This window comes from Geotrypetes seraphini, chromosome 7 (assembly GCF_902459505.1).
Source record: "Geotrypetes seraphini chromosome 7, aGeoSer1.1, whole genome shotgun sequence".
Taxonomy (NCBI): domain Eukaryota; kingdom Metazoa; phylum Chordata; class Amphibia; order Gymnophiona; family Dermophiidae; genus Geotrypetes; species Geotrypetes seraphini.
Genome location: NC_047090.1, coordinates 65,688,268 through 65,704,057, shown reverse-complemented (window position 1 = coordinate 65,704,057; position 15,790 = coordinate 65,688,268). Strand labels below are relative to the sequence as shown.

Here is a 15,790-nt window from a genome sequence, read left to right as displayed (position 1 = left end):
CTATCAGCTGTGGATTCTGGATAGGCCGCTCATGGTCCAATTGGTAAACTGACTTCCAGTTGGGATTTCTAGCGTTGGCCTTGAGGAGCACAAGCTTTGTGGTGCCAGCCTCTGCCTCCCTCTAACTCTCCCCTTTGGGGTGAGCTCAGGACTCGACAGCTTACTAAAAAAAAAAAAAAAAAGAAGTTAATTTGGCTTTTAAATTTAAGTCTAGACTGCATTAATTGGGTGCTGGCCCTTTAAAAAAAAATTTAGCTTTCCCTAGCAACAGCAGCAGATGAATCCAGAGACCAATGGGATAGCTCACATCTACCAGCAGGCGGAGATAGAGAAACTGATTAACAGGTGGTCCTATTGGCTGGCACTCCTCCTGTCTCATCAGTAATCTCTATCTCCCAGCAGGAAAAGGTCGCTATTCAACTAGCTCCTGAATTCTGGCTGTGGCTGGAACTTTATTTTCTCCTGTTGAGGTTTCTCTTCAGCGAGACTGCCATTCTGTTTCTCCTGTTGAGGTTTCTCTTCAGTGAGACTGCCATTCTGTTTCTCCTGTTGAGGTTTCTCTTCAGTGAGCTGGCAGTGCTAATTCTCCTGTTGAGATTTTCTCTTCAGTGAGACAGGGGTGTCCGGCTGAACGGTGCCGGCTTTAGAGGTTACACTTGGGCCCCCCCCTTGTCCCTGCCTCACCCTCCCTCCATTGCTAGAGGGTCTGACTGGGTCTCAATTTTTTTTCTTCTTTCTCTTCTCTGTAAAAAAAAAAAAAAAAAAAAGAGACCACAGTTGCTACATTATGCCATGCTTTTGCTGCAAACTGGCTTCAACCGGCCCTAACAACAAGCTGTGAGTATGTCTGGCTTTTACAGTTGTTTGAACTTCAGGTTCTGTTTGGGAGTCTTAGTACTGTGGGTTCGGTCATCGTACATTTAAGGCATGGATATTTTATTGTGGCTAAGTTTTATGACTAGAAATCCTTGGAGGGAGCCGGGACTTCCCGCCCTTTACATGCACGCGCTTGGTTTCCTTGTTGGTTACAGCGCGGCAGTAGCGGTGCGATTTCTTGCTCGCACTTGTTCTCATTGTTGGGTTTCAGTGCAGCAGTAGTCCTGTTTATTCTGAGGCTCTCTTTCATCGGTGTTTGTCACAGCCATGTGCAGGTGCCAGTTTATAGCAGCATGAGATTGGACATGTTTTTTCCGGCGCTGTGGGCCGTTCTTCTAGTTATTCCCTGAGTCTGATTTTATTTCTATGCAAGCCGCGGCAGGGTAAATTTTGCGGGGCTTGAATCCGACTATGTTTCTAGGAGCGTTGATGCAGCGGCCACGTGTCAGAATCAGGCGTGTGCTTGGGTCTCCGGCGATGGCAGGAGAGCTGCGGCGTTCCGGTAGTTTATTTCCAGCTGACTTTGCTCAGGGTATGCCGAGGCTTCTCTCCTTTCCGGTTCAGACAAGTTGTATGTGTTTCACCAGCTTTGGGACAAGCTTGGGCAGCTTTATATGTCTATGTCTGTGTTCCTGCTGTACTCCCTTGAAGGAAGCTGCTTGTTTAATCGGACTCTGGGGTTAGCACTCAAGGGGTTTACCAGAGAGACTCTGACCTGTGCTAGGTCACCCAGTCTCGGTTTGTCTCCGGACTGGGGCGACATACGGCAACTCACGGCACGGTGAGATCAGCAGTAAGATAGTGCCCTGTATTTCACACAGGTATCTCATTGTCTCTCTTGGGGGTCCCTGCAGATTGAGCCTTTGTCTGTTGGTAACTGTCCTTATTTGGGCCTCTGTGCTGAGCTGCATGTGTCTAGTAGTGGCACAGGATATTTATGCCTAAAGGTAGTACAAACAGTTTCCAAGTTTGGGCTGTCTCTGTGGGCATAATGACACTGCGCATCTTCCTGTGGCCAGGACTCTCTTTCTCTATTTCTGAGGGGGACTGGACTTCAGATTTCCATGCTTATCACGCTGGTTTCTCCTGTCACCATTTTCTCATGGTACATGCTAGACGGGCCCCCCCCCCCCGAACAGACAGGAAGGGCTGTACAGCTCCTTTTAACCAGGAGCCAGTCACCTATTCTATCAAACCCACGGAGGATCACGCACTATGTGGCTGTTAGCTTCATCCCTGAAGCTCTCATTAGTGATGTGAGCTTTGTCTGCTACCTGTAAGGATGCTGTTGTTTTCCACAGGGCGGTAGATGCAACACCTTGATTGAGTCTAGTACATATTCACTTTAAAGGACATACGTATTTCGCTCATGTTGCATGGGGTTAGTACTGTTTTCATGGTTCCAGTATATTCCTCTTTACATTGTGAACCTTGATTTTTCCTAGGAGACTCTTCTTGCAGATCCTACAGTCTCATCCTGCCATTCCCTGACCTTCTGCACTTCATTCTGAGGGGATCTTGACTTCTTCCAATGACTCTTCAGGCTTTCTCATGAGGGAGAAGATGCTATAATGTCAGGTCAGGGGGGCTGTGAAGATTTTTCAGGATGCTTGCATCTTTGCATCCTCCTCAGGTTTCCAGTTCGTTCTTGGAGTCTCTATGTTTTGTATTTCCCTTTTCAGTGTTACTGGTCCTCAGGACAGTTCTTGTAGTCCTTCAGGAACTAAGGGACGTTGTTCCACTTACTGCAAGGTGCCCGAGACGGGGCCATTGGGCAGGCTGGATTCCATTCTGCTGAATTAGTTTCTCGGGGTTACACATTTCTGCAGACAACCTGGGAGTATATTTACATTTTCTCTATGGACTCCGAATCGGCACTTGGTTTGCCTGCCTCTCTTGGAGCGGCGCTTTCGGTTTTGGCACATGCCATTTCGCCTACCCAAGGCTTCACGAACGTTTTAGGTGATGTGGGCGGTGGTACCGTTTTGGCGCTACCAGGCGATTCATCTAATTTCTTCTTGACTGCCTGCTTGATTCGGACGACTTCCAGTCGGGCCATTTGACTGACACGAAAAGGGTGATATCTTTTCCTCAGTTCTTTACACGTGGATCTTTGAATTTGCACAACGCTCTTTTCTCCTGTAATATTTATAGGTATATCTGGGTGATGTTTTTATTCATATAGGAGAGACATGTGTTTCTTTCCGGAGACTTGGGCGTGGGGTCTCGGTCTCAGATTGGTATTCTTCTTCGCTTACCATGACCAAGATGGGATTCTGTACAGTTTCTGGGATCCATATTGCTGACTCCACTGGGGACTTCGGCTTGCTTTCCCCTTCTTACGCTACAGCAGTCACTTTTGTTCCGGTGGTTCCCGGTATCTCAGGGCACCAATTATTTGGTATGCTCCTCCTGCATCACTCTGTATGATTTGGTGGCTCAGTGCGATTTCTCTTTTCAAGGCATGCCTCGGTCTTTGCTGGACTATCTCATGACCACCGACCATCCCGGGCTGTCGGGTTGGGGGGCTCCGTGGCTTCCATCCTCAGCTCCTGGAGTCTGGTCTTCAGAGGCGACTAAGTACTTGTTCATTCTTCTACTCTTGAGCAGGGTCAGGCTACCTTTCTGGAGCTTCAGATCATTCTTCCGGATTGCCACTAAGGGTCCTTTTGGTCAGTATTAGGATGGGGGTATTTCTCTACTGCTTGGGCAGTAGGTATTGTACTCATTGGCAGGTGAAGTTGTTCTGCTTCAATGGGTGGACTCTCATCTTCGTCTTCTGTTGGCAGATCCTTTTATGGATCAGGATAAGAGTTTGGATAGACTTTCTCTCCGCAGAATCTGAGCATGGCCCATTTCTTGTATGTGACAGTGTACAGCGCTGTGTACGCTCTGGAAAGTGTGCATGTTAGTAATAGTGTAATCTTCTGCATCCTGGATATTGAGATTTGTGGCTCAGCGTTCTAGCTCTTTTTATGGACGTGAGATTTGCTTGACCTAGACCTCATGGCCTCGTCTCTCAATTCTAAGCTTCCTAGCTTCTTCGGCGGGCCCAGGGAGTGGGAGTTAGAGGGGGTAGCTGCATGGCTCCTTTCTCGCTTCTGCCTTCTCTTTTTCAGTGTTTTCCGCTGGCTGATGATGGCTTGGATTTGCCACCTCGAGCTCGCCATCCTTACTTTGCGGATTTGATGAGTCTTTCGACAGCCGGACTAAGAAGTTTCCTGGTATCTCCGGCTTTGCTCGCCTAGGGTCCGTTCAACATGGATATTTGTACTACTTTAGTATTACGACCTAGTTTTTTTGAAAAATCTTGGCTGACGTGTAAGGGTTATGCGAAGCAGGTTGTTTCTTCTCTTATCCAGGTGCTACGGACGTCTTCTCCTGTGGCTTCTTCTTCCTTTTGGAGGTTTTTCCTTTCTTGGGTGCTTCTTAACGTTTGAACCACTCCAGAGTTCCTTTTTGGCACAGGTGTATTGCCGAGGGCTTAGTGTTCAATTCCCTTCAGCTTCTAGTGCCATTCTTGGCTTGTTACAAGGGCTAGGTATATTGCTCTTCGCTTACTTCTCAGCTTCATGTAGTTCAGGTCCTAAACAGAGTGCGGTATATTCATGCGCCTCTTAGAAAGCACGGTTTGGAGTACAATCTTCACGTACTTCTTCTCAGTTTACCGAAGGCTTCATTTCATCCTTGTCTTTTGGGACTCTAAAGGGCTGTACCGTTGAACATGGGGTTTCTTGTGGCCATGCTTCAGCTCTGCAGTTTTCTATGTTGCAGGCCTTGTTCAACGGGGATTCCTGTTTCTGATTTCCGAAATATGGGGTATCAGTTCGGATGGTACCATTATTTCTTTCTAGGGGGGTGTCATCCTTTCTTTTATGTCATGCTCGCTTTTCCTTCCTTCTTCCTGGGAGGAGAAATTGGGAGCAGTGCTTTTATTCACTGCATTTTTTGATATGTACGTAGCGTTCTCTGTGAGCTTGGTTTCTAACGACTTTTAGTTGTTTATATCTCCTTTTTGTATTCTTCAAGGGACGCCTCAAACGTTTGGCGGCGTCCGAAGCCTCCATCGCTCAATGGGTCCAGGAGGACATTCTTTATGCTTGCTTGCTGGCAGGGAAGTGGTTGGTGAAAGAATTTCATGACCATTCCGCTGGAGCGATGGCTACTTCTTGGGCTCGGCCCAGAGGTTTTTTCCTTGGAGGAGATTTGTCTTGCGGCTAATTGGTCTTCCAAGAGTGCTTTCTCTCCGCATTTCTGCTTGGATGTGGGGGCGCATGCGGTAGGGGCGTTTTGTGCTTCGGTTGTTGCGGAGGCGGCGTTTGCTTCCCACCCAGATTGAGGATTGCTTTGCTACATCCCATTGGTCTCTGGATTCATCTGCTGCTGTTGCTAGGGAAGGAAAAATTATGTTCTTACCTGTTAATTTTCTTTCCCTTAGACGCAGCAGATGAATCCAGAGCGCCACCCTTTCTGGATATTGTCTCTAGGTTTTTTCTTTTGCAACTTTCGCAGTTTGTTATTATGGCAGGTTGTTTTCTGTATTATTGCATTTTGAGATGTGTTATGGGAAATAAGTTTTTTACATGCTATACCTATTGCTGGTTACGTGTGCTTGGGCAAGGAGCTATACTGATGAGACAGGAGGAGTGCCAGCCAATAGGACCACCTGTTAATCAGTTTCTCTATCTCCGCCTGCTGGTAGATGTGAGCTATCCCATTGGTCTCTGGATTCATCTGCTGCGTCTAAGGGAAAGAAAATTAACAGGTAAGAACATAATTTTTCCTTAAGGACAAGGTCTTGTTTTGCTAGGAATAGCTGCATCAGGGACAAGTCAAATGAAATGCAGTCACATCAGGCACTTTTTGTATCCTGGGAATTTGTTGAATAAAGACTGATTTTATTATATATGGCCTGTTGCTTTTCTGTTTGCCATGTTGGATCTAGTAAGTAGAATGCCGCCTTATTTTCTTAACTTTGAGTCCTCTGAATATGTGTAGAGTTTTGGAGACAGCTCCATCAGAAAATATAAACAGGATGGAGTTGGACAAGAGGATGACTACTAAAACATTCAGGGGTCTTTGTCATAAAGCGTATGGGGATGTACATCAAGATCTCAATGTGTATACTTTGGAGGAAAGGCGGGAGACAAGACAAGACAAGAAGAATCTGAGGATACCCACGGAGGAATTTTGCGGAAAGAAGAGGAGAGGCACTCTCAGTGCCTAGAGCGAGAAGAAATGAGGAACACCAGGGACACAGACCTGCGACCGCAACGGAGGCTAAAAAAGGGGAAATCTGCAATCCTAGTGGGAGACTCAATCCTAAGGCAAGTAGACAGTCACGTAGCAGGAGGGAGAGAGGATCGGCTAGTGACCTGTCTCCCAGGAGCAAGAACTAAGGACATCGTGGACAGAATTGAAAGAATCCTGGAGGGAACAGAGACGGAAGAGACAGCAGTGATAGTTCACGTCGGGACGAACGATGTCACCAGGAGAGACTACAGCAAGAATGCACTGACCGAACAGTTCAGGATCCTAGGAAGGAAACTGAAGATGAGGACCCAGAGGATAGCCTTCTCAGAGATCCTGCCAGTACCGAGGGCAGAAACGAAGAGGCAGACGGAACTACAATCAATAAATGCTTGGATGAGGAGATGGTGTGAGGAAGAGGGATTTCTCTTCGTGAGGAACTGGACAACGTTCTGGGGAAAGAACAAGCTCTACAAGAAGGATGGTCTGCACCTGAGCACGGCAGGAACTAGACAACTAGCAAATAACATCAGAAGAGCGATAGAGCAAGCTTTAAACTAAATGGAAGGGGAAAGCCGACAGTCGAACTGATATCGACGGTTCGGGACCCAGTACCCAGTGAAGGTACTGAGGGGGATAAATGCTGGGCAGACACATGTGAACAGCAACAGGTTATGAAACAACAAGGGAGACAGATGAAGAGGGAGGAGGACATGATAAACATACTACAAGGGGAAGTCAAAAAGGATCAGGAAGAATGGAAGGCTCAGGAAGTAGTAAATACGAACATGCCACATGGGCGAGGCAATAGAAACATATCACAAAGGGAGGACAAAGGAGATAAAATACAGGAGTTGGCTGGCCAGGAAGAGGACAGAAAGAGGACTGAAGCACATGGGAAAACAGCGAGGAAGACTAAATGCCAGGACTTGAACTGCATGTACACTAATGCAAGGAGCCTAAGGAACAAAATGGGAGAATTGGAAGTCATGGCCAAAAATGAGAACCTAGACATCATAGGGATCACGGAAACATGGTGGAACGAGGAAAACAAATGGGACATAGTACTGCCAGGGTATAAACTCTACCGAAAAGATAGGAATTATCAGAAGGGAGGCGGAATAGCACTGTACATAAGAGAAACCATTCACTCAACCAGTGTGGATACAGCAGCGGTAAATGGACAACTAGAGTCATTGTGGGTTAAAATACCAGGAAAAAACGTATCCGAGATAAAGATGGGTCTGATCTACCGTCCACCTGGGCAATTTGAAGCAGAGGATACAGAAATGGTAGCCGAACTGAGGAGGGAATGCAAGAGCGCCAACACTATAGTTATGGGAGATTTCAACTATCCCGGGATAGACTGGCATCTTGGAAATTCAAAATGCACGAAGGAAACGGAGTTCCTGGAAGCCGTCCAGGATTGTTTCATGGAACAACTTGTACAGACTCCAACGAGAGGGGCAGCGATCCTGGACCTGATCCTCAACGGGCTTAAAGGACCTGCAAAGGGAGTGGAAGTAATGGGACCGCTAGGAAACAGTGACCACAACATGATTCTGTTCCAAGTGGAAGTAGGATTACCAAAGGGGAAGAGAACAAAGGGAACAGCGTTTAACTTCAGAAAAGGGAACTATGATGCCATGAGACAAATGGTGAAGAATGTAATGTAATGTAATTTATTTCTTATATACCGCTACATCCGTTAGGTTCTAAGCGGTTTACAGAAAATATACATTAAGATTAGAAATAGGAAAGGTACTTGAAAAATTCCCTTACTGTCCCGAAGGCTCACAATCTAACTAAAGTACCTGGAGGGTAATAGAGAAGTGAAAAGTAGAGTTAGAGGAAAAATAAAAATAAAATAAACATTTTAACAGGATTTTAGTTTCCAGAAAAAGGGCTTCTTCAGGGAAGAGACTTGGCCGACAGTCCCAGGATGTCTATGTCTCCTCCCCTGCGATGTTCTCCCATCCATGCATTCCCTCCCAGACACACTGCCCGTGCCCCAGCCGCTCCAAGGAGGCTGCCCCAGATGAGGCCCACGATGAATGCAGGATTCTCTCCTCTGCGGGAAAGCCGCCCGGGGCCGACAGTCGATCTTCATAGCGGATTGCAGGGGGGGAAGAGTTCACACTCTTGGTAGGATCGGGTCTGTGTTCTCTCGGTGGTTGTGGCTGGTCTCGTTGCTGCTTAGGTGTAAAAGCAGTTGATCTCCACTGCTGCTGATATTTAAAAGCAGGCAGATTGATCTCTCCAATGGACTGCAGGGGGAGGAGTTCACAATCCTGGCAGGATCGGGTCTGTGGGCTCTTGGTGGTTGCGGTAGGTCTCGCTGCTGCTTGTATGTAAAAGCAGTTGTTTTTCTACTGCTGCTGATATTTAAAACAGGTAGATTGATCTCTTAAACGGGATATAAGGGGAGGAGCTCTCGATAGTGGCGGCTGGTCTTGGTGCTGTTTAGGTGTAAAAGCAGTTGATCTCCCAATGCTGCTGATATTTAAAAGCAGGCAGATTGATCTCTCCAATGAATTGTATGGTGAAGAGCACACACGCCTGGCAGGATTGGGACAAAGGCTCTCGATAGTGGCGGCTGGTCTTGGTGCTGCTTAGGTGTAAAAGCAGTTGATCTCTTACTTCTGATGATATTTAAAAGTAAGCAGATTGATTTTTCCAACGGAATGCTGGGGGAAGAGCTTACTTGTCTGGCTGGATCAGGGCAAAGGGCTCTCGGTAATGGTGGCTGGTCCTGTTGCTGCTTAGGTGTAAAAAACAGTTGATCTTCCTAGTGGACTGCAGAGGGAGGTGGAGCTCACACTCTTGGTTGGATCGGGTCTGTGGGCTCTTGGTAGTTGCGGATAGTTCCGCTGCTGCTGAGGTGTAAAAGCAGTTGATTTCCCACTGTTGCTGATATTTAAAAGCAGGTAGATTGATCTCTCCAATGGACTGCAGAGGGAGGAGCTCACATGCCTGGCTGGATCAGGGCAAAGGGCTCTTGGTAGTGGTGGCTGGTCCTGCTGCTGCTTAGGTGTAAAAGCAGTTGATTTTCCTAGCGGACTGCAGGGAGGGTGGAGCTCACACTTTTGCAGGATCGGGACTGTGGGCTTTTGGTGGGTTGGTCCCGTTGCTGCTGGGTGTAAAAGCAATTGATCTCCCACTGCTGCTGATATTTAAAAGCAGGCAGATTGTCCAGGGAGAGGAGCTCTGCACTCAAACTGCCATCCTCCTTGCCTCCAAGTTCCGGAATCTCAGAAACTCAGAAACAGCTACAAGAAAGCTCTGTCTGTGGAGCAAGCCTGGTCCCTACTCAAGGACACAGTAAGCGAGGCACAACACCTATATGTACCCAGATTTAGGAAAGGAGGCAAAAAGAATCAGACTAAAGACCCAGCATGGATAAACAATGAAGTAAAGACAGTGATAGGAGACAAGAAAACATCATTTCGGAAGTGGAAGAAGGACAAAACGGAAGAAAACTGGAAAGAGCACAGGGAGCATCAGAAAGAATGTCACCGAGTGGTCAGAAAAGCCAAGAAAGAATACGAGGAGAGACTAGCCAAGGAAGCAAGAAACTTTAAACCATTTTTCAGATATGTAAAAGGGAAACAGCCAGCAAGGGAGGAGGTGGGACCCCTGGATGAGGGAGACAAGAAAGGAGTGGTGAAGGAGGAAAAAGAGGTGGCTGATAGACTAAACAAGTTCTTCGCGTCGGTCTTTACAAAAGAAGACACATCCAGCGTGCCGGAACCAGAAAAAATCTTCAAGGAGGATCAGGAGGGTATATTATCATGCATGGAGGTAAGCCTCGAAGCCGTTCTAAGGCAGATAAATAGATTAAAAATCGACAAATCTCCTGGCCCAGATGGGATCCACCCGAGGATATTGAAAGAGCTCAGAGACGAAATAGCGGAGTTACTCAGGCATATTTGCAACCTATCCTTAAGATCAGGGATAATCCCGGAAGATTGGAGGATAGCAAATGTTACACCAATCTTCAAAAAAGGATCGAGAGGCGACCCGGGGAACTATAGACCGGTGAGCTTGACCTCAGTTCCAGGGAAGATGGTCGAATCACTGATCAGGGAGGGTATCAATGAGCATATAGAAAAAAATAAACTGATGAGATCAAGCCAGCACGGTTTCTATAAAGGACGATCGTGCCAAACGAATCTACTACATTTCTTTGAGGGGATAAGCAAACATTTGGACCAAGGTAGCCCCATTGACATAGTTTATCTGGATTTCCAAAAAGCCTTTGACAAGGTACCCCACGAGCGCCTGCTGAAGAAACTGTGGAACCACGGGGTGGAAGGGGACGTCCACAGATGGATCCAAAATTGGCTGATGGATAGGAAACAGAGGGTAGTAGTAAAAGGACACTACTCTGACTGGAAAGAGGTCACGAGTGGTGTCCCCCAGGGGTCAGTGTTGGGACCGCTGCTGTTCAATATATTCATTAACGATCTGGAAACGGGCACGAAATGTGAAGTTATCAAGTTCGCGGACGATACAAAACTCTCCAACAGGGTCAAAACTGTTGAGGAATGCAAAGAACTACAGAGCGACCTGAACAAACTGTGCGAGTGGGCAAAAAGATGGCAGATGAGCTTCAATGTGGAGAAATGTAAGGTCTTGCACATCGGGAAAGGGAACCCCATGTACAGCTATACGATGGGAGGAAGGGAGATGGGGAAAGGCACCCTAGAAAAAGACCTGGGGGTATTGGTGGATACAACAATGAAGCCAGCGGCGCAATGTGCAGCGGCCTCAAAGAAAGCGAACAGAATGCTGGGCATTATCAAAAAAGGTATCACTACCAGAACGAAGGAGGTCATCCTGCCATTGTATCGAGCAATGGTGCGACCGCATCTGGAATACTGTGTCCAATACTGGTCGCCGTACCTTAGGAAAGACATGGCGATACTTGAGAGGGTCCAGAGGAGAGCAACTAGGATGATAAAGGGAATGGAGAACCTTTCATATGCCGAAAGGTTGGACAAACTGGGGCTCTTTACCCTGGAAAAGCGGAGACTGAGAGGAGACATGATACAGACATATAAAATCATGAAAGGCATAGAGAGGGTGGATAGGGACAGATTCTTCAGACTAGCGGGGACAACAAAAACAAGAGGTCACTCAGAAAAACTGAGAGGGGACAGATTCAAAACGAATGCAAGGAAGTTTTTCTTCACTCAGAGGGTGGTGGACACCTGGAACACGCTTCCAAAGGAGGTAATAGGACAGAGTACAATACTGGGTTTCAAAAAGGGACTGGATGACTTCCTGAAAGAGAAGGGGATTACAGGGTATAGATAGAAGGTTACACTACAGGACAAAAGCGAAAAGCATATGTGAGTTTTAGGGTAGGAGCACTATCAGGTCCTGGACCTGAGGGGCCGCCGCGTGAGCGGACTGCCGGGCACGATGGACCTCCGGTCTGACCCGACAGAGGCAAGTCTTATGTTCTTATGTTCTTATGAGGGAAAGTGTGATAGAAATGTTAAAATAACTACATGGCATAAATGCATATGAAGAGAGTGTCTTTAATTTGAAATAAACTCTAGAATGAGGGAGCATAGTCATGCTGTCTTATGGTGCCTTCCGAAAAGAAATTAAGACAGTACTGTGTGCAAACTCATGGAAACACTAATTAAGTATAAATTAGATACGATCCTGAACGAGGGAAATCTCCGGGATCCCAGCCAACATGGATTCACCAAGGGTAGGTCATGCCAGTCCAATCTAATAAGCTTCTTTGACTGGGTAACAAGAAGACTGGACTCAGGAGAGTCCCTGGACGTCGTGTACCTGGACTTCAGCAAAGCGTTTGACAGCGTCCCACACCGCAGGCTGCTGAACAAGATGAAATCTATGGGATTAGGAGAGACTCTAACTGCATGGGTTAAAGATTGGCTTAGTGGCAGACTTCAGAGGGTGGTGGTCAACGGTACCCTTTCTAAAATGTCAGAGGTGACCAGCGGAGTGCCACAGGGTTCGGTCCTGGGCCCACTCCTCTTCAACATATTCATTAGGGATCTGACTCAAGGGCTCCAAGGCAAGGTAACCTTATTCGCTGATGACGCCAAACTATGCAATGTAGTAAACGGCTATAATCTTCAGGATGCTATGGAGCACGACCTGCGTACTTTAGAAAGTTGGTCCTTGATCTGGCAGCTGGGCTTCAATGCCAAGAAATGTAAGGTCATGCATCTCGGCAACGGAAATCCTTGCAGAACTTACACCCTGAATGGAGAAACTTTAGCCAAGACTACGGCAGAACGAGACTTAGGAGTAATCATCAGTGCTGACATGAAAGCATCCACTCAAGTGGAGAAGGCTTCATCTAAAGCACGGCAAATGATAGGCTGTATCAAGAGAAGCTTCGTCAACAGGAAACCTGAAGTCATGATGCCACTGTACAGAGCCATGGTGAGACCGCATCTGGAATACTGTGTTCAATTCTGGAGGCCACATTACCGTAAGGATGTGCTCAGAGTTGAATCGGTTCAGCGGATGGCCACCAGGATGGTCTCGGGGCTAAAGGGTCTCCCGTACGAAGAAAGACTGAGCAAATTGCAGCTCTACACTCTCGAGGAGCGTAGGGAGAGGGGAGACATGATTGAGACATTTAAGTACATCACGGGACGGGTAGAGGTGGAAGATGATATCTTTCTTCTCAGGGGACCCTCGACCACAAGAGGACATCCGCTCAAGCTCAGGGGAGGGAAGTTCCGTGGAGACACCAGGAAATACTTCTTCACGGAGAGAGTGATTGAGCATTGGAACGAGCTTCCAGTGCAGGTGGTCGAGGCACGCAGCATCTCAGACTTCAAGAACAAATGGGATGTGGGATCCCTACGAGGTCATGCCAAGGGATAGGGTCACTAGGACTGAATGAGCGGGTCAGTAGAGTGACATTATAATTACAATTATTCTTTAGGGGGTCAGTAGATTTAAGAGGGTGGGTAAATAGTGTGGGCAGACTTGATGGGCTATGGCCCTTATCTGCCGTCATCTTTCTATGTTTCTATGTTTCAAAAATGTATCTCCTAATTCGAGGTTTTATTCTTAACATAATAATTTTACTGTATTAACATAAATATTTTTATTGTCTTTTTAGTTAATATGCTGTATTTTTACCATTAATATTTTGTATTTCGCTGATTGTCCAGTTTTTCTCTTTTGTGTAACCTCCTAGAATTCTTTTGATTGAGGCGGTATAGAAAATAAAGTTATGTTATGTTATGTTATGAATGTGAAATAGGAGTGGAATAAGCTTCCGGGATATTTATGACAGCAAACAAGTTTGAGTAGTTTTAGGAAAATGTTGAAGAAATACCTCTTCTGTAAGATGAAATATGGGACTTGATTTATAGTTTTTTGATGCGAGGCGCTGGTAGCCTCTTTGTTATTTTAGGAGTCTTTACATTATCACTATTATGTTTTATTCATGTTCGATTTGTTGTACTGCATGTGATTCTGTTTGTATATATACGCCTTGGGAAAGGTGGGGTATAAATAAAGAGATACAAATTTGAAAGGGGATAGACTTGGAAGTAAATGCAAAAGACACTTTTTCATGGAAGAGGATGGTGATTGTGTGGAATGGCCTCCTGATGGAGACGAAAACTATCTTTGAATTCAAGAAAGCCATCTCTTCTCCAAGCTGAAGAGCACCAGCCCCTCTAGCTTTTACTCACAAGGAAGTTGCCTATCTCCTTTATCATTTTTGTCACCCTTCTCTGTAGCTTTTCTAATTCCGATATATCTTTTTTGAGATGACAGTGACCAAAATTGTACACAGTATTTGAGATACGGTCACAACATGGAGCAATACAAAGGCATTATAATATTTTCAGTCTTGCTCTCCATTACATTGTAAAGCAGTAAAGTTGTTGGAATGAAAACATTAACAGTAGTTGCTACTGTTAGTGTTTTCATCCCAACAACTTTATTGCTTTACAATGTAATCCATTTTGCTTTTAGTAAAACTGAATTTTTAAAATAACGATCTCATGCGGGGTATTCTTGTGAGTCACAAACCAGCAGAGCTAAAAAGGCATTCAACAGCTGCAGGAAGTGGAATGTTTAGTCTGTCTAATACGTGTGTCATTCATGCAAATCTGACAGATTGCAATACTACTGATGTCTTCTGACTGGATCTGCATGTATTGATCAAGGGAATTTCTTTGAAACACTTTTCCTTATAGCAAAGAATGCTTTACCACCATCATTATCATCTGCATTAGAAGTAGTGTTATTTAATTCATCACTTGCATCTTCATTATTCTTATGCTGTCCAATTGCAGAGAAGGCTTTCACAAAGTTGGAATTGTTATTCTAACAAATTTTTTTTCATCTGATGGCAAGCTCCCTATGAATGTATTTGAGAACTGATGCAAGAATGTCAACTGTGTGAAAAAACTTCAGCCTTAAGGCCACATGAGGAGACTTCCTCTCTAAAGACTCGATCAATCCAGTCGCTCCAACATTGTTTTGCTTGCGGAAGACCAGTAGTCTGCTATGGAGGCACATGTCTGTTTACCAAATATTGCAATCGGTTTCAGCTTCATCGCTGCTTGAAGCGACCCAACTTGGCACTATTTTCTTTGCCTGGAGACCAATAACCGATTCAACCAAAAACAGACAACTCCACTGTTATCATAGGCTATGCTAGTAAGGTGAAATGATCCACCGTTGGCGTAACAAGGTTTGCATTTTTGCTTCTTCATCATTTACATCTTGTTTCTGCTTTTATTTTTTACTGCAAGTATCAGATATGACTAAAGGTAGTAAAAATTGGTGAAATTAATTACTTCTGTAAAAGTAACATGTTTCCTATACTTCTTTACAAGTAAAAGTGACAAATCCTTCACTAGTTACTTTTACTTGGTTACCTATATGACATTAGCTCTTCTCTTATCCATATAGATTTCTGGTCAGTATTCAAGCGGCAGCAGTCAGCATTTCTTTGAACACTGACTGCTGCCAGCTAATTTAGATCCAGATATTCTGTGTTGGGATTCATCTTGGCCTGGCACTGAATATATGGTTTATCCCAGGACAAGCAGGCACTGGCGCATGCGCGGTGTGGGCATCTCAAAACTTCTGAGTTTCTTCAAGCAAGACATGCTTGTGAGACGTCCGTATCGGGGCTCTGTCGGATGACATCACCCACTAGTGAGAATAGCTGCCTGCTGTCCCTGGATAACAACTGTTACGGTAAGTAACATTGCTTTGTCAGCAGTGCCTGGCAGTTTTGCAGGTATGGCTAGTATCCAGTGCCATAACTATACAGCTAACCAGACATAGTTAGGACTGCCCTGTGTGGGCACCGGCATTGAATAAAGCTGGTAACCGCAAAACTCTCAGCGTCTCCCCAATTCTGTCCTCAGACTGCACTATCTGGTGAATGTCATGGCGGTCAGGCCCCATTTTCAGTGGCACAGTGCACATAAGTGCCTCTGAAGATCCAGGACTTAACAGTCCATGTGGAACCAGGGTTGAGATCTGCTGTTTTGAGCCTTCATTCACTGGTACCTAGCATTTTCCTCTTGCTTGTTGTAACAGACCCAGTCAACCCCAGGAACATGGAATCGGGCACAACCTATGCACATCTCTTCCACTGAACCACTAGACTGGTCCTCTGAGGGCTGGATGC

The 15,790-nt window shown here is 45.8% G+C and overlaps 1 protein-coding gene across 25 annotated transcripts in view; it reads left to right on the top strand.

The window, feature by feature from the left end:
- Window positions 1-15,790, top strand: part of PPFIBP1 (PPFIA binding protein 1) — a 324,575-nt gene that overhangs the window by 69,224 nt on the left and 239,561 nt on the right. The window contains exon 1 of one of the 25 annotated variants that reach the window (XM_033952604.1): window positions 15,337-15,351. The exons of the other annotated variants lie outside the window; for them this stretch is intronic. The gene's annotated coding sequence lies outside the window, so the exon portion shown is untranslated. Of the gene's footprint in view, window positions 1-15,336; window positions 15,352-15,790 lie in introns of those variants that run through there. 25 annotated transcript variants of the gene reach the window in all.